Raw genomic sequence first — 23,128 nt, forward strand, 5'->3', positions numbered from 1 at the left:
AAATACAAAACAACTTTGAAAGTATAAGTCAATTTATCTCCAATTTCAGTTCATTTAAAAAAAAATCCTAGGAGAACACAGCAGATGATGGAATATAAATCAGAGGGAATAGGCTTAAAGATGGACTTTTACAAAATTAAGTATGACTTAATTCAAGTGGAAGGAAAGACAATTTATACTTCAACATCACAAAACAAATTGGAAGACAAGAGAAGGGATTCTAATGGAAAAAAGAGTGCAAGTGCGCAGGACAGAGATATTGATTTACTTTCTACATCTACAGGAACACCTATGATTGTATGGGAAAACCTTTGGATCCAGCAAAGTATATTGATCAAGAAAAATTCGGGGCAAAGAAGAGAGATTAAGAAAAAAGATAATGGGACATATCAGAAAGAATATTTAAAAAAGAAACATGTGTTTGAATATGGTTAAAGAAATTGAAAAAATTTGAAACACACCATTCTAAGAGGGATGAAATGTTTTAGATACTTAAATGTGATTGCATTCAAGAAAAGTACATGTATATATAAGTGAATTAGAGTTAAGGGATTAGATGACTAGATTTATTTGAATAGAATGTCTAAAGATTAACTATATTCTTAACTATGATTAAAAAGAATAAGAAATTCAAGAAAATAAATACAATTAATCTAGGAGGGATATATATTCTAAGTACTATATTATTTCTTATGTTTTGTTATTACTGCTTTCCTCTCTTTTTCATTTTTTTAAAAGAAAAGAAATGTATTAATATGATGATGATTGTTTAGGAATATTGGAACACTTTAAGAAGGATGAAATATTTTAGATATTTAAAGATGACTGAACTCAAGAAATATATATATATATATAATTCATATGAAATGTTTTGAATTAGAGTTAAGGGATTAGATGATTAGATTTATTGAATAGAATGTTTAAAGATTAAATATATTTTTAACTATGATTAAAAAGAATTAGAAATTAGAGAAAATAAATACTACTAAGGTAGGAGAGATATATATTTTAAGTACTATTATTTTCTCTGTTCTGTTACAACTGCTTTCTTCTATTCTTTTGTATTTTTTCATTTTTTTTCTCATTCTTTTTCTCTTCCCCTCTCTTTTTACTTTTATATTTAATACATAAGAAACACAAAAATGTGAGATGGCTTATATGGAAAAAGTAGAATCAAGTCTGTCAACGTAAATGTAACTAATTGCTACCAGTGAAAATACTTAGAACTTGGTGGGAGAAATAAACTAAAATAAGGACTGTAACAGGATTGCTGATAAGGCAATCTAAATGAATGGAAAGAAAAGAAATGTATTAATATGATGATTATTTTTTAGGAATATTGGAAAAATATATACTAAATTGTCATTTATTAAAACAATAAGAATTGTATTAACACAATGTTTGCAAAAAAGGATGTTTTCAGGGAAAGAGGAAAGTAAACAAAATTAATATATGAAATACAGACTATAGAAATTAATTGTTAAAGACAATTGTAACCCAGACACCACGCTGTTTACCAACTATTGAATGACCTATGTTTGTGTAAAAAACTAATAAAAATTATAATTAAAAAAAAATTTAAAATGCCGCTTCCATTCACATCTGGAGGTTTTAAGTTTCTTGGGAGCCTTTCCCAGGAAATTCAGTTGTAAAATAGTAAAGAAAGGATCAATATTCTCATCCAGTTCAAACATGCTGTTTACGATGTGCTAATTAAAGCTTTTGTTCTTCAGTTGTCAGCAGCTAATGACCAGCTGCAGAAGAGTGGCTGGTCTTTCCCCTACCAATTTAGAGGGCTTTTCTTGGATTGAATGGAGAGACTGCCATCTCTCTGTGATCAACAAAGCACCCCTCCTTCTTCATCATCTCTTCGGGGTGACTTTAGGCCCTTTTCAGGGCCTCAGCAGGGCAAAATTGGGTGTGGAAGGCAGAATTCTGCCTCCCTGCATCTCGTCTCACTGCGATGCAAAATTGGAAGCCTGCTGATGGTTCCATTCTAACTTCCCTCCTTTTCTTTCTGGTCATGTGCCACAGAGTGGAGCTGGCTTATGTTTGCTTTATTTATTTTAATGATAACCCTACCGTGGCAACAAAAGAAAAACAAAAGTCCAGTATGTATGAATGTCTGTATGTGACACACACCCATACATATGCATACACACACACACACACACACACACACGCACACACACACATAGGTAACACATTTTCAATATGTATATTTTAAATATATTAATAGATCTCAGTTGATAAAAAGTATCCATGACAGAGACCTAAAACAAGATGGATCAATGCCATCAGCAAGTATTGCAGGCCCAATTCGGAAAAGAAAGCTCAGGACCATATTGGTTGGAAACATGCGGAAGAGGCCTTCATCCTATAGTGGATAGACAGTGGTTAAAATGATTATATTTTAAATAATTCCATAGCAACTAATCTAATGTGGAATTGTCATAGAAACATGAAAGGCACAGCAACATAGAATAACATTGATAGCCCAGATACATTAAAAATAATTAAAGAGGCCATAATTTACACCTTTGTTCAAATTCAGTGACTTCACAACCATCTCCATACTATTGTTTTGTTCAGGTTGTTGAGGACTTTTTTAAAATCTTCCCAGTCTAGTCTAGGCCTGAGTCTTAATTAGTTCAAGCTACACTGCCACTATTGAGAGCTAACAACAATTGGATCCCTTTACAACATTTTCAGGTATCTCAACAAAGAGTCAAGGATTGTGAATATTTTACAGAAATATTTATAATGAGGAGGAATAGTTATATCTCCACGATTTACTTCATAAAATTGTAGCATCCCTATATTGTTGCCTCCTCCCAGTCTTTACCTGAAACAATCTTCAACACCTAACTCCGCTATATGACTTTACAGAAGAAAGCTGTTGTTAGCAAAATATTAACAACCCAAACTATCACAAGAGGAGCTGTGAAAGAACGTTACTGTATTCAGATGAGCACAAACATACTGCAGCAATCTGTGACAGCAGAAAGAGAAAATGAACAGCAAATAGAAAAGAATCTGAAGTGCTCTGGGACAATAGAATTCAAACAGCATCTGTCTTTAACAAGCCACCATACAAATGTAAAAAGCCATGCTGTAAAAATGCTAAAACTTTACTGACAATAGACTCCTCATTAGTCTTTAATTATATTTGGTTTCATGTTCGTCACAGGTAGTTATTTTGTTTAATATAGTATCGTTTGCTATTCAGCAGTTGCTAAATACAAAAACTTCCTGAGAAGAATGAGCTCTCTGAAAAACCCAAGAAGATAATATATTACAGGGTTACCTGCATGTCAATCAACTGAAAACATTTCTCAGTTTTTTCAGATGAAACAAGAATAATGTGGACATATTTGATCCAAAGGGGACCGATCTTACTCTCCTAATTTTGTTTAGAGTTTCAGCTGTCTTATTTTTCAAGCTAAGGTGATGATTGCCCCCCCAGCGCACGCACGCATGAGTGGGTGCGCGCGCGCACACACACACGCCTACACACATGAATACACTACACAGAGAAAGAGAGAAATTACAGAACCATCAGAAAAATAATAATTATTACACAATGAAGAAAGAAAATCTAAATATAATATAGGGATTAAAATAAACATGACAATGAGTAAATAAATAAATCAGCGCATATATACATATTCTAATAAAGAAAAGTTCCATATTATAACCAGAAATAACAATATATAATTAACTCAGACCTTACAATATCATTGATTTCAGATATGAATGTCATCTTCTCATTTTTTAGAACACAAAAACTTTCAAAAATTGATAGCAATAGCATATTGTAGATTCCTTTTGTAAAATAAGGAGAGTAAGTTTCTTTCCAGTTATGTAAAATTATCCTGTTTGCTCGCTCCAGGCTCAAAAGACCCAAAATTCATCATAATTGACAGATAACATATTTAGGAATATAGCTGAACCTCACATTACGATTCTCAATTATAATATTTCTTCTGGAATCATTTTGAATTTAACAAGTTATACAGAACAGAGAATGAACGTTGTGATGCTGATTAAGCAAAATCTTTCAAATTTCTTAAAGGGCATGAAATGCTATTAAGGGATTATTATTTTTAAGTCATTGAGTTTCCATACTAATTTATTAGCTTTCTGCTACTTTGAAGAAGCAACATGTATTTGTGGGCAAGTAGAAAAGTTGGTGTGTTGATTTGCAATAAATCAAGTCAGCTTCTTAGAAGAATCAGAATGAAAACGTATGTCATATTTCGGTGCTGTGTGCTTCCTGATTTTGCATCTTGAGCTTGTCAGAGGTAGCATATTTTTTTAGTGTTAAATGACTATAAATGAGCACTTAATTATCTTGTAGTTAATGTGTACATACACAATAATACAATAGTACCAATTATAATACAGAAATGCGAACTTGTATATGTGCTGATATGGTTTCAAATGCAAAATATTATTATATGAAGAGATAACAGAAACTAGATTAGCTCCCTCTCTTTTGATATTTTGGAAGACCCTCAAGATCTGGTTATAGAGAGTTAGTTGGCACAGTCTTAGAATGCAACATTTCAGGCTGATTCCACTCACTGCCAGTAGTTTGATCCTGATGCGGCCCTAGGTTGATTCAGCCTTCCATCTTTCTGAGGATGATAAAATGGGGACCCAGATTATTGAAGGGCAATATGCTGGCTCTGTTAATTGCTTACAGGGCTGTAAAGCAATACTAAGCAGTATATAATTCTTTTTTAAAAAAACAAGTTTTATTAATTTTCCAATTTTACAAAACTCCAAGTATCAAAGAAGCAACATGGGGATTGGGTAATCCATAATCCAATAACAAGCTCTTTCATACATATGTCAGGTTACACCATCAAAAATTTCCTCTCTATTTCCCTTGGTTATTATATCACATTCAAATTAATACATTGCTAGTTATATCTCAGTCGGTTAAGACACTTATCAATATATTTTAATTTATATGCCTCCATGTCCTGTTTTTAAATTTTACCTAATTTCATTTACAGTATTCCAGTTAGCTTAATATCCATAGCCCAAAGTTCCCTTAGTTCTTTACAAAATAGTTGTCATATCTAAAATACACTTATTATTTATGCAGATAAATTCTTACTTTATTTCACAAACATATTCTATTTCTCATCCTAATACCTCATCACTTACTAATAAAATAACCTTTATCATCTCAATCCAACTTCTATATTATAATTCAAAACTATTATTCTAGTGACTATTTTTTATTTCCTTTATAGGTCTAAATCTTAAATATTAAATCAGTTAGTATCTTTTAACATCTCCTTAGCCTATTAAATAAGATTTTAAACTTTTCCATTATAGGTCACATAAAGAAATCCCATTTTTTAAGTCTAACTCTAGCTTTCCTTTTGTGCCAATCAGGCTGCCATAGCAGTGTCTTTAAATCCTCAGGTGGGTCTCCCTTCATTCCTACACATGTCATTTGAATCAAGGGAGACCATCCAATTTCATAATCATTAGATTGGTGGCCTAATAATTCAAGTCTCCATATTTGGCTTAATATATTTGTTGTCAGTTCAGTTTTGTCTTCTTCTGGTGTCAGCTGGTTTAAGTAAAAAGTCATGTTCAATGTTGTAGTTGTTGTTTATCTAGGTTATCTAGGTTCTCAATGTGCTGTGCATGTAGGTCTTTAGCACTTTCCATCTTAGTGTTGCTTTCTTCAGTTTCTGTTGCTGTTAAAATTACAGATTTTTTACTTAAGATCAAGGATTGGTTATCAGGGTTCTCAGTAGGTTGTAGCTGGTATTCTTTAAAGTACACTTTAATGTTAATTCTTTCCTCTTCTGTTGCCTTTTGGATTGTAGGTTCATCAGTTGAAATCTGGGCTGCATTTTGTAGCTTTAAGGTGGCACCTTTATCTTCAGTCTGGAATTCATTAGCTCAGTAGCCTCAAGGATTTTTTCAAGTATAAGTTTGTAGTTAAGTTGTGGGTAGTATTCCTCCATTTCTATGGTGTTTACAGATAGTCCTTTAGTGGAGGCTATTTTTGATAAAAGTCAATAAATGTCCATCTCCACTATAGAGAATTGTTTTCACCACCCAGTTGTTTCAAGTTCTTATCTTTTTTGATAGTGCCAAGAACAAATCTTAGTCTCACAGATCTCCCAGTCAAAAAGAAATTCACTTGCTGTACCAAATTTTGCCACAAGATGTCCCTGGTAACATGTAAAGTCTTTTCCCAAACTCAAGTTAGGCTTTTATCCAGTTTAAATAAATATTCTTTTTTTCCACAGCTTAGCAGATAGGTAAGGTAATAGGTCCCTGTAGGAATAGGAACCTTTTGGGACCCCAAATATCCAAAAATTACAAGTTCAATTATTTAGTCATTTAGTTTAGTTGTTCTTTTTTCCCCCATAGCTTTATATTCCCAGAGTAGCCAGAAACCACCAAATTAAGAAAGGGGGAAAAATTTCCAAAGGCTTTTACAGGAAAGTAGTTGGAATGCAAGAAAGGTAAGGTAAGGTCTCACCCAATTCCTCCGCATTGCTTTCATTGTGCTTGGTAGTGCTTTTGGCTTTTGGCTGGTACAGCTTAATGATTAGCCTTGTTAATGGCCGATCTTTTCTTCGTCAGTCCAAAGAAGATGCCTCAGATCAAACGGAACGGCTGCTACCCTTCTGCAATCTATCGAGGGTCCTCCTCAGTGATGGTTGCTCCTTCAGGGTGACTTTTGACCCTTTTCAGGGTCTTATCACAAAAGAAAACCAGACGGCAGAGAGAGCGCTCTGTCTACCTGTCTGCCGGTGCTGTGATCACAAACTGGAAGCTGAAGCAGTATATAATTCTAAGTGCTATTGTTGTAGAGCAAGGGTGTCAAACTGCCAGCCTGCGGGCTGGTTTCATTATACCAAAGCCATGCCCACCCCATTGCCGGCAATGCAAAAAGAGTTACGCTATGTTGTGACATATCACGTGATGTGGCGAGTTTGACACCCATGCTATAGAGAATTTGGTCTATAGAGAATTAGTTTGGTCTAGTCATTAAGGCACCAAACTAGAAAGCAGGAGACTGTGAGTTCAATTCTCAGCTTAGCCATGACAGCCAGCTGGGTGACTTTGAGCCAGTCACTCTCTCTCTCAGCCCAAGCCTCCTCACAGGATTGTTTTTATGGGGAAAATAAGAGGAAAGGGTATTAGGTATGTTCACTGCCTTGAGTTATTTGTAAAAATAATAAAGGCAAAAGACAAATTATATAAATAAATAAAAATAAAATATTATAATAGCAATAACAACAACAACAATAATAATAGTAATAATATCAGGACCAGAGCTCCCAAGGAATGAAAGACATGTTTAACTGGCTCCATTGCTCAGCTGGGTATTTTCATTCCTTCTTTGCTTAGGATTTGCATCTCTCTTTTTATAATTTATAATACTGTTAATGTGATTTTTATATTGTTTATATCTGTGAGTTTCATACTTGATTTTACCTGTTTGCTGTGCGCTGTTCAGAGTTGCTTTGGGTGACATGAGTGACTATAAATAAATAATGGCAATAGTTAATATCATTTATACATCAAGGAGTATTAGCTTCACTGATCATTTGTATACCACTACAGAATATTCTTGAACTTAGGAACTTTTTCTTCTTTGTGTACTAAAATTGTGTGTTGAAAATAAAATTAAATATGCATATAAAATAGGCTATGCTACTAAGTGAAGATGTATGGATGAGAGAATAGTCAAGTACTTTTAGTACTTAGGATTTAACGTAGCACAGACTTCACATCAGAGTTGTGCAATCTGTCTCCTTAGAAGGCATAGAGCTTTCTGGTTTCCTTTCCTTTCATTTGACACTGAACGATATTTAGACTGTGCCTTGAATTTGGCAGATGGCACATCTAGTTGATCTTGGCTAATCTAAAAAAAAAAAAAACTAAGTAAAGTAATCCTGTTTAATGCTTTGAAAGCCAATCAGAAATTACAGCACTCTGAAGTAGATTGGGAAATTGAAACAAATTACCCAGAAGATGACTATGGCAAACAACTGTGCTGTTGCCAAGAGACTAACAGACATATAGACTGGTCAATACTAGCTATTTAAAAATGAATTTAATAATCTTGAACTTTATTTCCAAATTTTAAAACTACAGTTTCCTCCCATTGAGAAAAAACCTCAATCATAAGGAATTGAATAGAATAGAATTAGAATAGAATAGATTTAGAAAAATAGAATAGAATAGAATAGAATAGAATAGAATAGAATAGAATAGAATAGAATAGAATAGTATAGTATAGAATAGAATAGAATAGAATGGAATGGAATATTCTTTATTAACCAAGACACCAAGGAATTTGTCTCCGGTGCATAAGCTCTCAGTATACAGACAAGCCACAAGGTGATAAATCATAAATCATAATATACAACCAACAAGAGATAGTCATAACATTCCAATAGGAGTAAGTAATAGGAAAGATAAGAAGGATAATAGTAATACAATCCTACTACATATTTAGTATCCTTAGGCTTAAGACTGTGCTGTGGGAATTAGGTGTTCAGCAGATGATGACATGGGGGAAAAACTGTGTCTAGTTCTTTTGACATGCAATGCTCTATAGTAGGGGTGTCAAACTGCTGACCCGTGGGCCAGTTTCATCATACCGGAGTCGCGCCCACCCCATTGCTAGCAATGGCGAAAAAGCTCCGATACATCACGCGACGTCACGTGATGTCACGAGTTTGACATGCCTGCTCTATAGCAGCATTCTGAAGGGAGAAGTTGAAACAGTTTATGTCCAGGATGTGAAGGGTCTGTAGATATTTTCTCAGCCCTCTTTCTGGCTCATACAGGTCCTTAATGGAAGGCAGGCTGATTGCAATTGTATAATATAATACAGTGGTTCTCAACCTTTTTAATGCCGCGACCCCCAACCGGTCGTAAGTCGAGGACTACTCAACCGGTCATAAGTCGAGGACTACTCAACTGGTGCAGCACTGTTTGCAGAATGGGACTTTTGGTGGGCTCAGCAGGGCAGAGACAGCCAGGACAATTCCTATTGGCTTTTGAAAGCCAATAGAATTAGACTCTATTCAAGAGAGTCTATTCTATTGGCTTTCAAAAGCCAATAGAATAAAAGAGAGTAGCACAGCTAAGGAAAAGGGAAAAAAAATGGTGGACTGCGTTGTTTGGCGCCCCCCGTGAAATGGTCGTTCGATCCCAAATGGGGTCCCGACCCACAGGTTGAGAAGCACTGATATAATAAGATAAAAAATATGTATTATATAATATGGCATTTTTGTTGTTCAACCTTCTTCTTATTTTTCTATTTACATACATTAAATTTACTCTGATGGTACATTTTTCAGAATGAAATGTAAATTAAATTGGTTGAAGGCAGCTGATTATTACCAAAGCACTCTAGCATATTTCTTAGGAATCTTCCATGAGTTTGACAGTATGTGCACATGGGGCAGTGTGTCTTGGATATTTAATTGACATTTTCTTTCTTTTTCTTTTTTGAATTTCACAGGTTTTGTTTGATTCCACTGCTGTGGAATTCTTTTACCATAAAGAGTTGTTGGATTTGGCATAATATATTCTCAACAGTGACATCCAGATCATATGCAACTGGTTTTTTTTTGTTAACTATCCTTACATGAATTGTTAAGCTCTTCATCAATCCTTGCTTTTTGTCTCTGTGAGTTTAATATCCTTACAACCTCTTGAACTTGATTACTTGACTATATGGAATTGTACAAAATATTTAAGCCAGAACTAAACAAGTGGTCCAGGGGTGCAGTTAATATTCAAGTGCCATAAAGTAGAAGAAAACCTCTAAAGTTTTCAATGTTTTCTAATATTTTATCTGTTTTAATAACACTGTTTTAATATTCTTACTGATTTTTGCACCTGTTGACATATTGTATTACAGATAGTCTTCATTTAATGACTGTTTACAGTACAATAGTGATGAAAAAGTAACTTTACAATCAATCCTCACATTTATGACCCTTTCGGGTCTTTGAAGCAAAAGAAAGCAGAAGTAAAATCATGATGCTTAACTTAGCAACTACATTCCTTTATGATCCAGTTGCAGATTCCAACTGTGATTGCTAAACAAGTGCTACTTGTAATATTTGGTCACTTTTGTGCAGGTTTTTATCTTACTTGATGCCATTAGTGGTCTAAACCATAAACGGATTGATTGAAAACTAATACAAAAAACAAAGTCAAGCTTCACATGTTGACAAATGTGGTCATTAACTGGCCTGTTACTCATATTGTGTGAACACAGCAACCATGTATTAATAGCTAGTTATGCATTTAATGACATGACTAAAATTTAGCAGATATCCAAAAGAAATGAGGGATTTTAATTACTTATACATTTTTGTTGGTCATCATTTTCAAGGGAAGGAGTTATTTGTGGGTCCTTAGAAGTTAAGGCAAAACCTGGATGAGTTGATCATTGTGCTTTATTCCCTCTGGAATAAAGTAGGGTTTCTTTCTACTTTTTAATTATTGATTAATTAATCAGTAATAATAATTATTGTTGTTTTTTAATTAATATTTTCTTTAGTTTTCCATGATTTGGGTGACTTTTATGGCCCTCCTTAATCAAGACAGAATCTCTAAAATTGGGGAAAAAATTGTGATGATGAACTCTTTCTTCTGCAGCTTCTGTCTCAGATTCCAGAACAGACTGGTAAGAGGTAGTAAGAAGATTTAAGATTTAATAAGAGAAGGGAGGAAATAAATATCCCTTTTTTGTAAAAGGACCTGCATATCTATCTTTTTCTAGCACTTTAATTTAGTTTCTAATGAATTTGTTTAAATTATTTAAACAATGAGCAAGGATATAAAATTATAACAAATGAGTAAAATAAATACCTATAAATCTTTTGATACATTGGTCAGACACTTACTGAAAGGTCTGAATTTGGGCTAGCAGAACAGATTTCCCTGCATGCTTGTCACAAGAAAGGCCTTAAAGTCTTCATAAATGTGACAGTCAATGGAACAGGATCTCTTCAAAGAGCTTAAAATTCCATTTGGAAGTGCTCCTTCATTCACAAAAGGAAAATTAGCTTAATTTGTAGAGATGGGAATCTGTACCTCCACAGATATCATATTAGCTCATACCAGTTAAGCCACATTTGTCAGTGGCCAGGAATGATGGGAATATCTAGTAGATCCATCGGGCCCTAAATACATTGTTCACCAACCCACACAACCTCCCCAGCCAGCACTTCACACCCCAAAGACCCTCAGCTGACATGACCCACACCTGATCCTTCACAAGACCCTCACTTGACATGACCTACACTTGATCCATCACCAGATCCATCACCAGACCCTTACCTGACGTGATCCTCACCTGACATGACCGACCCATCATAAAACCTGCTGACCACATAAAGCCCTAATAAATAGAAGAATACTGACACTGAAAAACTCTATTTTTTTCTGAAGATGTTGCCTAGCCTGGTTCAGAAACCAACCCACAAGCTCAGAGAACGAACCTCCACCCTCACTGTTCACCAGTTTTTCCCTTTCATCAGAAGGCACAGTCTTTGGTCTGCCAGTAGAGAAACCAGTCTCTCATTCCTGTTGTCCAAATCTAAATTTAGTTCTAACCCAATATATTTTATGAAAACAAGCTCCAGGTGGCTGGCTTATAGTTGCCTGAAACAAATAAATAAATAATTTGGATATCTTTTTTTTTTTTTGCTACTAGAATATTATTTCAACTCCAGTGCTCTCACAAATAAAACTTGTTTTGCTGGCGACTCTGCTGAGTACCAGTGAATGAAACAAAGATAAATCAAGTAACTGGCTATAAAACAAGAGTGAAAAACAATTTTAAAGCAGCACATTGTCCTTTGATGTCTCCAATAAAGAGTTCATTTCCTTTTTGAAACATGCCAATCTCAAAACAGTTTTGGCTGGCGCAATATAGATTGCAATATTAACTTTTTATCTGCACTAAAAATGCAAGGAAAATTGCCAAGACTTGTATTTGTGCTTGTCTGGGGAATAGATAAGAGTGTCTAGAGCGGTGAGGAACCAGTGATACTGGTTAGTTAAAAATGGGCAAATAAAATCTATTGTTCTGTACAAATGGGTGAATTGAGTAAGAATTAACACTATGCCATGATAGATATCATAGTGAAAATCTGTATGGTCAGTAGTCACTAAGAGTTGAAAACAATTGCTCAATCAATCATGATATATACAAAGCATGATAAAACCAGCTCCAAATTTATCCATCTCTAAATGAAACAATAGAAAAGATTAAGAAGCTATGCTAATGTAGCTGAGATGGTACGCTAGGGCAATATGATTTTATGACAGTTGGAGATTTCTCCTAGGAATAGGAGATCTGAATTCCATGTCTGCTGGATGCAGAGAAAATTTCTGTAGTAGTTGCTTCTCCCATGTTTGGGCTCTTAAAAATTGTAGTCTTTCCATAGCTATAGTTTCCCATTTTTTTCAATAGGGATTGAGGGGAATATAACCTTTGAGATAATTTCTTTCCATTTCAAACATAGGATCATAGAGCTGGAAGGGCTAATTGAATTTGCTGAGTCCAATATCATGTTTGTTTGTTTTTTATTTACTTATTTAATTAATTATGTTACATAGGTATCCATTTCAAAGAGGTTACTCTGGGTGGACTAACTAGATTAAAAGTAGACAAAAACAAATACTTATACAAAAATTAAAACACATAGCAGCTGAGAACAATCATAAGTAGCCAATAGCATGGCCAGGAGAAAGGTTCCTTCACATACCAGATCTTTGAGGCCCTATGAAAGGCTAGTAGAGTTGGGTCCTGTCTGATGTCCAGAAGGATGATGTTCTAGAAGGCAGACAACATAGCAGAAAAGGATGCTTTTCTGGGCCCCACCAGCTGACATTCTGTAGCTGATGGGATGCAGAGCAGATCCTTCCTGCCAGATCAGTTGGATGGGAAGAAACAACTGGGAAGAGGTGATCTCTTAAGTAAGGTGGCCCAAAATTATGAAAGGCTTTAAAAATAAGTACCTGTACCTTGGTGGAAATTCAAAAGAAAGAATCCCTGGTAAATGTCTTTTTTACTGAAACATTTCCAGATAATGCCTAGATAATAGGATCAACAATTAATTACTTTTTATTCTAATCCTGGATTTTCAGATGGCAATGTGTTTACAGATAGGATTGCTCTTGCAGATAAAACAAGCTGCATAAATAATCTATTTATCAGCTGCTAACTCTTAACAAACTTTTGAAAGATTTTTCTCAAAGGCTAAATAGAAACCTGAGAAATTTATGAAGTTGGCTGCACCTTCTAACAGATAGGATGTAACTAACCCAGTCTTGTCTAGTATATTCACCTATCAAACTGCAGAGATTGGAATGGTTGATTGGAGCCTATGCATCAGCACAAAAATAAAGTGGTGGTTTATGTCCCGGTCCAAGACTGCTATGAAGTGAAAATATTGTAAAGCAATTTGCATAACAATTGCATTAAATCACATCTTCTTGGAAAAGGCAAGCATGCATGTCATCAGAATATGATCCATTGGATAATGGGCAAGATGGAAGCTTAAATGCTACTTCAAACTCTGCTTGTAAAAAAAGAACTGGGGCAGCAAATGAAAATATCTTCCCGTTCCCTTTCTTGCCAAAATAATCAATACAAGCTGCAGAGTTGAGCAAAAGACTGGCTAAAGAATTTTGAGCTGACACAAGCAAATGCTTTAGCCATGTTCTATAAGAGTAAAAATGAAACGGAATAAAATATAGTAAACGCAAGAATATTGTTGGTAAAAAGACTGGATAACAACTCAGACTATAGCATAAGCGCTTCCCAGTTAAACTAGCTAAAATAGAATTTAAAATAACAAAATCAGAGAATTAGTATAACTGTATTATTATATTTAGTATTGGTCATGTGTATGCTGTACGCATGTTCCCTAATTTCCCAAAGATAAACAAAATAAATAACATTTCATTCTTCAAGATGACTTTTATTTCTGGCAAAATAACAAAATTACATATATAGAAAACTTCTGTTCTAAACTCATTCTCTTTTCAGCAGGAGGGATGATTTAGACCAGGGGTAGGCAACCTCGGCTCTTTTATGACTCGTGGACTTCAACTCCCAGAATTCCTGAGTCAGCATAGCTGGGAGTTTAAGGCCATGAGTCATAAAAGAGTGGAGGCTGCCTACCCCTGATTTAGACCAAAGGACATGTGGCCCAGATGAATTTTTATTCTCACTATAGCCCAGTCTAGCTGTAACTGATGGGGGATGAGTCCTCTGAAGAGACCATGTTGCCCATTTCTGTCAGGGACAAGAAGTTTAAAATAGGGCATTTCAAATGGCTGCTTTTAGAGTTTTCTGTTTCTTTTTGTAAAACTTGCACAAATGTATCAGCTTATCTCCCTTACTTGGGAGATAATGAGCCCTCTGCTGACTTGTGTTTTATGTAAAAATAAATGCATAGATAAAAAAAAGAAATTAAAGCAGTAATAAAAGCAGTCCCTTTCCTTGGCTCTGTGCATTTAAAAGTCTGTCAATACTATAAATTTAAATACATAGGCACACACAGGAGTACACATAGATAGATGAATATGTACTATGTATTGTATGTGCATGTATCTGTATATGTTTGTGTGTGTGTACTGGTATAGGGATTAAGTCAGCAGGCTACAAACCAGGAGACTGAGTTCTACTCCCATCTCAGCTACAAAGCCACTGGCTTACTTTGGGCCAGTCACTCTCTCTCAGCCCTAAGAAGGAGGCAATGGCAACTCACTACTGAAAAATGCTGGCAAGAAAGCTAAAGGACACACTGCAGTTAACTATCAGGAGTTAAGACAAATCCTAGCCCTGCCCCCAACAACAATCCTTTGCATACCCCATGTCTTCCAGAAATACGTGAAGCATTAGATTTTTTTCTATGTTGGGAAGAACAGTTTGAAGAAGGATTTGGGGAGAAGCAAAAATCTCAAGAGTTAGAAACTATCTTGGCCACGATTGTAAAAGAAGAACAAGAAGTCAAGGACTAAAGGAAGATTCCTCACAACTTCTGCCAAGAAATCTTATCTGTTCAAGACAATAGCTACTTCCCCATCGATCATAGGGTTCCAAGAAGGAAATTGTTTGTCAGTTAATATCTCTATATTAAACACCCTCTGACAAGATGTGAGCCAAATACTTGTTACCTCAGATAGTTTAATGGAGTGCTGTGGAGCAAATGTCATCAGTGACAAAATGTTACTGTTGGAACAACAAAACTGAAGACAATCTCAGTTTGTTTGATTTAGCTGTGTTTTGGCGAGGAGTTCCTTGGATAGACCATACATCACTTCTTCAGGTAACAATTTCTGGAACAAATGACATTCATAGTAAAGATATCCTGTAGCAGGCAGCATTAAAAAACAGGATATAAAGATTTGCTGTAGAATTATCTTGATCTTTGCAGTCAATATATCAAAGATAATAGTGTTGCTTTGTGTGTCTTTCAACCACCAGAATTCAAAGATATGTGCAATTAGATGTTTATATACTAAAGAGATAATTAGGGGTATGTTTCTTGGATAGATACTATATTTCCTAATTTGCCTCCAAGTAGAATACATGGCTTTTGAAATGGACAGAACTTTCTCTGTGATTTACATTAGCGGAGACAGGGATTTACAATGAAAAGATGGTCCCAATCTTGGTTAAGGTGCCAGCCTGGATTCATGATATTTAGTTCTCACCAAATACATATGCAGTTTATAAAAAATGTAATCCAACATTCAGCTTTAAATTAATGCTTGAAAAAATAGGGATAAGAATTTTTAATTTTTTTTCTTTTTTCCTGCTTCATTTCCCCCCTCTTATTGTGCTGACTCCTATCCAAAGCTTATTTTGGTTTGAAGTTCCTAATTTTTTATTGAATTGATTTCACACGCTTTTTAAAATATACGCACATGCTGTATTACGTTCTGCATGCCACTTTGTTCTACAGCAGGGGTAGTCAATCTTAGCTTTTTTATGACTCGTGGACTTCAACTCCCAGAATTCCTGAGCCAGCTGTGCATCTTTTTCTCCCCTAGGTTGTCTGGAACTGTAACATGGATGGCATCTAAATTTAATAAGTAAATGATAACAAACACAACTCAGATTTTCTCTAATGCTGCAACTTCCAGGTACATCGAGCTTATAATTCCCAGATTTCAAGGAAGCATGCTATTTTGGCCAAATAAATTTGGAGAGCTTTAAATTGGGAATAGGGGTGAGTGGATGTCCAGTTCAGTATCTTTCCTTACTTTTTAATTGTTTTATTGGAGGTCCATTAATAGAGATTACTTGAAATAGAAATTTTCAGGATGCAAAGACAAAGCTTTTAATGAGCTGTGGCTCTCCAAGTCTGTCCTTTTAAATTGCTTAGCAACCATGTCAACAGTAGACAGACATTTTATAAGCAAAAATGTCTTCTTTTCCTGTCTTTAGAATATACAATTTATTGCTACTTTAATACTGTTAATAATAAATATAATAGAGGTCACTTTGTACATACTAACACTTTGAGCAAACATGGATGTTACTTTCAGCTGCAATGCCCAGGATTCTCTTTGATGCACATTAAAATAAGCGTTTGTGTATCTTTTAAAAATGCTACATAAATGAAAAGTCAGTACTTCCTATTAATTATTTACCCTGCCATGCTCAATTGCTTGTGCATTGCGCCTTTTGCTTTGCTGGCAGAAATCACTTTGCACTGATAGCTGACACAGAGGAATAATTTTGGAGCACATAGCAAACATGACCTTTTGTGTTTATATTCTACAAGCACTGATTGCCCAGGAGAAAAATGGACTCTCTCTGCTTTGCTATTTACAAGGTTATCATTAGAGCTTCAGATCATAACATTAGTTAAAGTGTCTGGGGAGCCTCCCCTACTTATCAATACACTACTTCCCTGCAGTCTTTACAATAGATGCCAGAGTGGTAGAAAAATGCTGCATGGCTCGTACAATACTTTCATTGCCAACACACTACATTTCAATGCAAGTACCTGCCTTTTGGAATGCTGATCAAAGAAATTGTTCAAACGGTCAGATTATAGCTAGCAAAGCATGGAAACAAAGCCACATGGATTTCACAACAGTATGTTGAATGCTTGGGGTTAAAACAGAATCCTGAAAACTGTAAGAATAAGTTCTCAGTCAGGTGAGATGATAAAGGGAGAATCTCTTTGAAATGCTTTCTTCCCACAGCTCTTACGTTCGGGCTGTGTTCTTCTTGCCTAAACTGCATTCCTCCTTTGTTTCTTTCACACAATTTCTCTGAAGACCCCTCAAAAGACATATCAAAACCATTTGAGGTTCTTTTTTTGTTTTTAGCATCTTTGAGTTGTTGGTCAGTCTCTGCGGTTCTCTTGACAAGATTTCAGAAGTTGTTTGCCATTGCCTCTTTGCTGGGGCCGAGAGAGAAGGTTTGGCCCATAATCACCCAGCCAGCTTTGTGCTTAAAGCAGGACTAGAACTCACAGTCTCCTAGTGTCTTGCCTGATGCCTTAACCTCTCCATCAAATTATGTCCTAATTATGGGTATGTTCAGTCAGAAACTTAATATTTCAATCAAGCATTTTAGACCAGCATTGGGAAGTTGCTAGAAAGAGCTTTCTCTGTTAATTACACACAATACTGTATGATTCTATAAATCTGGACAAATAGCAGTCTGTAGTACAACATCCTGGTGAAGTAGAACAAATAGTTTGGGGACCAATGAGATCTTGAAGTGCTTCCTTTGCTAATATAATCTCTTATGTTTTTTAAGCTTTTTAATAATGACAGGGGTTTTTGACATGGTTATTGTTATGTCCTGAGCCTTGCAAGCGGGCTCGGGGCGTTGCAGGCGGTCCCGGGCAGGTGCAAGCTGCCTGGGACCAGACAGGCTGTCGCCAGTGCTTGTGCGCATGCGCAAGTGCTGGTGCACGAAAAGTAACACATTGACCCAGGAAAGTCCTATAAAAGGAGGATGCGAGGTGTGGGCTTTTGCCGCCATATTCCAATGTAAGCTGAACTGAAGAATAAAGGGTTCCTGAGAACTACAACTGCTTCTCGTGTCTTACCATTTCGCGATGGACTCAACACTGGCGACGAAGGTGGGATTGCCTTACATCGGAAAAGAGAAGGTGTAAGCTTACCCGAGTGAGTCCAGAGCGGCAGGAAAGGCGTTGACTCGGCAGCTACCCGCCAATCCAGCGTGCATTCGGGGGTAGGCTGGCTGATAGACCCTTCCTGATATGAAATGGCGAAGATTGGAAGGCTTTCAGAATTCGACGTCTCACACCCAGAGAGGTGGGAGTCCTACGCAGCCAGGGTGGAAAACTACCTCAAAGTGAACCAGGTGAGGGAAGAGAGCTTGAAGGCTGCCACCCTGCTGTGCGTTTGCAGTCAAGACGCATTCGAAATCGCTGAGAACCTCGCAGCACCTGTTCCTTTAGAGTCTGTCAGCTACGCAGATCTAAAAAAGTTACTGAAGGAGCACTTCCAACCTAAGATGTCCGTCATTGCGTGAGGCCACACCTTCGAGCAGAGGGATCAACGACCCGGAGAATCGGCCAAGGAGTACATCGCCGCACTGAGGAAAGCCACTAAACATTGCGAGAAGGACATCGAAGAACGACTGAGGGACCGATTTGTGTGCGGGCTAAGGCATCGAGAGTTGCAACAGAGACTTTTCGCCAAGGAGGACTTGTCTTTCCAAGATGCCTTGAGAGAGGTTACCGCAGAAGAAGCAGCGGGCGGCGCCACAAGAACATGCGGCCGATCAGAAACAGTCCAGATGCTGCATCCGTGCACCAGGAAGAAGTCCAAAGAAACTCCGAAGAGGATCCGGACAAGGAAGTGGACCATCTCCACCCCATGCTGTGCATCGGTTGTGGAGGTCGCCACAGAGAGCCGACTGCAAGTTCCGCTCCGCTATCTGCTGGGCGTGCGGAAAACAAGGACACATTGCAGCTGTGTGCCTGGGCCGTCAGAAGGTACAACCTCAGGAAGAATTGCGCCTGAAAGGTACCAGGGTCCCCAGCCAGAATAGGGTGGGGTTTTGTGCTTCGCGAAGAAGCATCTACAGGACAGGCACACACAAGCCCATTAAGAAAAAGCTGTCACTTAAGGTGAAGCTACAAGGGGTTCCATTAACTATGGAACTGGACACGGGGTCTGCACTTTCGATCATTTCTATGCACACATTTAGGAAGATTTGTTCCGGCAGTGGAACCCAGGCCAAGTTGAGACCTTCTGACATTGTGCTAATGGATTTTCAAAACTCCAGAGTGTGTGTTAAGGGGGAGGCCACCCTTAACGTACAGTATAAGGATTTTGAGGGTCCACTAGACCTACTAGTAGTAGAGGGTGAACGAACGAGTCTCATAGGACTTGAGTGGTTTGAGGCCTTGGGGATACATGTCACAGGGCTCAACAGCCTACAAACACTCGACCTACAGGAAGTCTGCAAAGAATTTGTAGACATTTTCAGCCCCCAGCTGGGCACATACAAAGGACCCCCTGTGTCATTAAAGTTAGACCCCACGGTCACTCCCATTAGAATTAAAGCAAGAAGGGTCCCTTTTACTTTAAAGAGTAAAATTGACACTGAATTGGACAAACTGATCCAACAAGGAATTCTAGAACCTGTTGACTCCAGTCCATGGGAGACCCCCATTGTCACGCCTCTTAAGGCAAATGGGGACATTTGCATCTGTGCTGATTACAAATGCACTCTAAATAAGGCATTGCAGCAACATGCCTATCCTGTTCCTGTGGTCAGTCATATCCTGGCCTCCCTCAAGGGGGGCGCATTTTTGCAAAGCTTGACCTAGCTCAAGCATATCAACAGCTGCCTGTTGATGATGACGCTGCTATAGCTCAGACTATTGTGACCCACAGAGGGGCTTTCAAGGTAAAGAGACTTCAATTTGGAGTAAATGTCGCTCCTGGGATTTTCCAAAGCGTAATGGAAAACACACTACGGGGTATACCAGGGGTTTGCCCCTATTTTGATGATGTCTTAATTGCAGGAGACTCCACACACATTCTAGCTGAAAGGCTAAGGGCTGTCCTGTTAAGGTTCAGGAAAACGGGACTCAAACTCAAGAAGGACAAATGTAAAATTGGGGTACCTTCTACTGAGTTTCTGGGGTTCAAAATTGATGCTGCTGGGATTCATCCTGCTGAATCCAAACTAAAAGCCATTATGCAAGCCCCTAGGCCAAAGTCTAAGGCTGAACTGCAGGCTTTTCTGGGCCTTCTGAATTTCTACAATTCCTTTCTTCCACATAAGGCTAGTGTAGCTGAGCCTCTTCACAGGCTATTAGATAAACAGGCAGTGTGGCAGTGGTCACAAACACATGAGGCTAGTTTCAATGAGGTCAAGGCCTTACTCACTTCTAACAGTGTACTTGCTCACTTCAATGAGTCCCTTCCTGTGTGCATCGCTTGTGATGCTTCCCCTTATGGGGTGGGTGCTGTACTGAGCCACCTCAGGGCTGATGGAACTCAGGTTCCTGTTGCATATTACTCCAGGACATTGTCTGCAGCTGAGCGCAACTATGCTCAAATAGACAGGGAGGCCTTAGCTGTTGTTGCTGGAATTAAAAAATTCCATGATTTTTTATATGGTAGGCAATTCACGGTCTTCACTGACCATAAGCCTTTGCTGGGACTGTTTACCACACGTAAACAAACTCCCCAAATCATCTCCCCCAGGATGCTCAGGTGGTCTATCTTTTTGTCTGCATATGATTTTTCCCTACTTCACAAGCCTGGGAAGGAAATGGGCCATGCTGATGGCCTCAGTAGATTACCCCTGCCGGTAATAGAGGCTGACCCTGCGCCAGCCATCAATATTCTCTCCATTCAAGCTTTGCCCGAGTCCCCCCTGAATGCCAGGGATGTAGCCGCTGAATCAGGCACAGATCACACACTTTCACATGTCCTTTCTTGGGTTTTGTCTGGATGGCCTGAGCACTGTCCTAGTCCTGAGTTTCAGAGTTTCTGGTCTAAAAGGAACGAGTTGTCCACCTCTCAGGGTTGTCTGCTTTGGGGAAGCAGGGTTGTCATTCCCACCTCAATGAGGACTAGGGTCTTAGATTCCCTCCACGAGGGTCATCCTGGCATTGTTCATATGAAGGCTCTTGCACGCAGCCACTTGTGGTGGCCAGGGGTAGACAAAGACATAGAAGCTAAGGTGCATGCTTGCCACCTTTGTCAACGTTCACACCCTGAAATGCCCCAAGCTCCTGTGCATAGATGGGAGGAAATACAGTCTCCATGGTCTAGGGTGCACATTGACTACGCTGGGCCCTTTCAGGGTCAATTCTTCTTGGTCCTCGTTGACAGCCATTCAAAATGGCTTGAGGTTGTACCTGTCTCTTCCCCACCACTGCAAAGATTATTCAGGTACTGAGGGTGATTTTTGCTGCACACGGCTCCCAGACATCATTGTGTCTGACAACGGCCCTCAATTCACTTCCTCCGAATTCCAAGCTTTCTTGCAGGCTAACATGATTTGTCATGCCATTTCTGCACCTTTCCACCCGTCCACCAACGGTATGGCTGAACGCATGGTTCGCATCACCAAGGACGCCTTGTAGAGGCTTACCTACGGAGACTGGCATCACAGGTTGGCTGACTTCCTCCTTTCTTATCGCACCACACCGTCCACTTCTACAGGGAGAAGCCCAGCTGAACTTTGTTGGGGGCGCAAACTGACTACCAAGCTTGACCGGTTGCATCCGGACAGACTGCCTCCTTCTGTCTCACACCCCAGGACACCTAGGCAACTACTTGTGGGTGCCCCGGTTTGGACTCGTAATTACGGGCCTGGTCATACATGGGTCCCCACATCTATATCCAGGGTCACAGGTCCTCTATCTTACGAGGTATCTCTGGACAACGGTCGTGTCCTGCGTCGGCACATTGACCAACTTCGCCCTAGACGGGACCTTCCCGCTGAGACTCCTGGGTCTTTTCCGGGGGGGGGAGCCCTTTGGGCAAAGGGAGGGGCATGGAATGCTGCCCTGTACCAGTGAGGGAGCCACAAATGGTCCATCCCAAAATTCCGCAATTGCTCCCAACAGGAAGTCATGGAGCCCAACTAGAACTCAGGCATCAATGCCTACTCCAGCCAGGGAGTCACCCCGGGGGCATGATCACTTTTCACCCACATCACTCAGTACTCCAGTCAGAGAGAATACCCAGGAGCATCCCAACAATCCATCCCCTGCAAGAGAGCTGGCACACACTCCTCCTAGTTGGCCTGACTTCAACCCTGTCCCTAGAAGGGGGCAAACACACAGGGAGGTGGTCGAGGAACCAAATCCCGACTACAACACCTCTGACTACACTCAGGGGACAACTGAGTTTTGGGACAGTACTGAAACCCACACAAGCCCGGATACAGAACGGGATTCAGGGGATAGACAGCATCCTGACAGGTCTTGGATGGACCTAGGAGGTTCTACAGAAACGCCCAACAGTGACAGTCACTTAGAAGGGCCAGAGAGCCTACAGCTAGGCGGGACAACCAGGTCATACACTGGAAGAAGCCCTGGCCTGACAAGCCTGGTGGGCAAGCAAGCAGGCCAGGCATTGGAGCACAGTCCTTGGGAATCACCAAGGCATAATGGAGGGAACAGGCACACGTCACCCTTCAGTCAGGAAGTACCTAACAAGCACCCAGAGCTTAGGAGGTCACAGAGAGCAAGGAAATCTCCTAAGTACTTAGAGGATTACATAACACTATTGACTAAACAGAGACAGTAGAAGGGTAGAAACACTGAGGCAATGAAAATGGGGGAACTCCGAACATGGAGGGGAGCAGAGCATTGTACTAAGAGTGGGTTGTGTATTATTTGGCATTGGTCGTAGTTTTAGCCCGGGGGAAAGGGGTGTTATGTCCTGAGCCTTGCAAGCGGGCTCGGGGCGTTGCAGGCGGTCCCGGGCAGGTGCAAGCTGCCCGGGACCAGACAGGCTGTCGCCAGTGCTTGTGCGCATGCGCAAGTGCTGGCGCGAGAAAAGTAACACATTGACCCGGGAAAGTCCTATAAAAGGAGGTTGCGAGGTGTGGGCTTTTGCCGCCATATTC

The sequence above is a fragment of the Crotalus tigris genome, unplaced genomic scaffold (genome assembly GCF_016545835.1).
Source record: "Crotalus tigris isolate CLP2741 ecotype Arizona unplaced genomic scaffold, ASM1654583v1 scf7180000017546.9332058, whole genome shotgun sequence".
Lineage (NCBI taxonomy): Eukaryota > Metazoa > Chordata > Lepidosauria > Squamata > Viperidae > Crotalus > Crotalus tigris.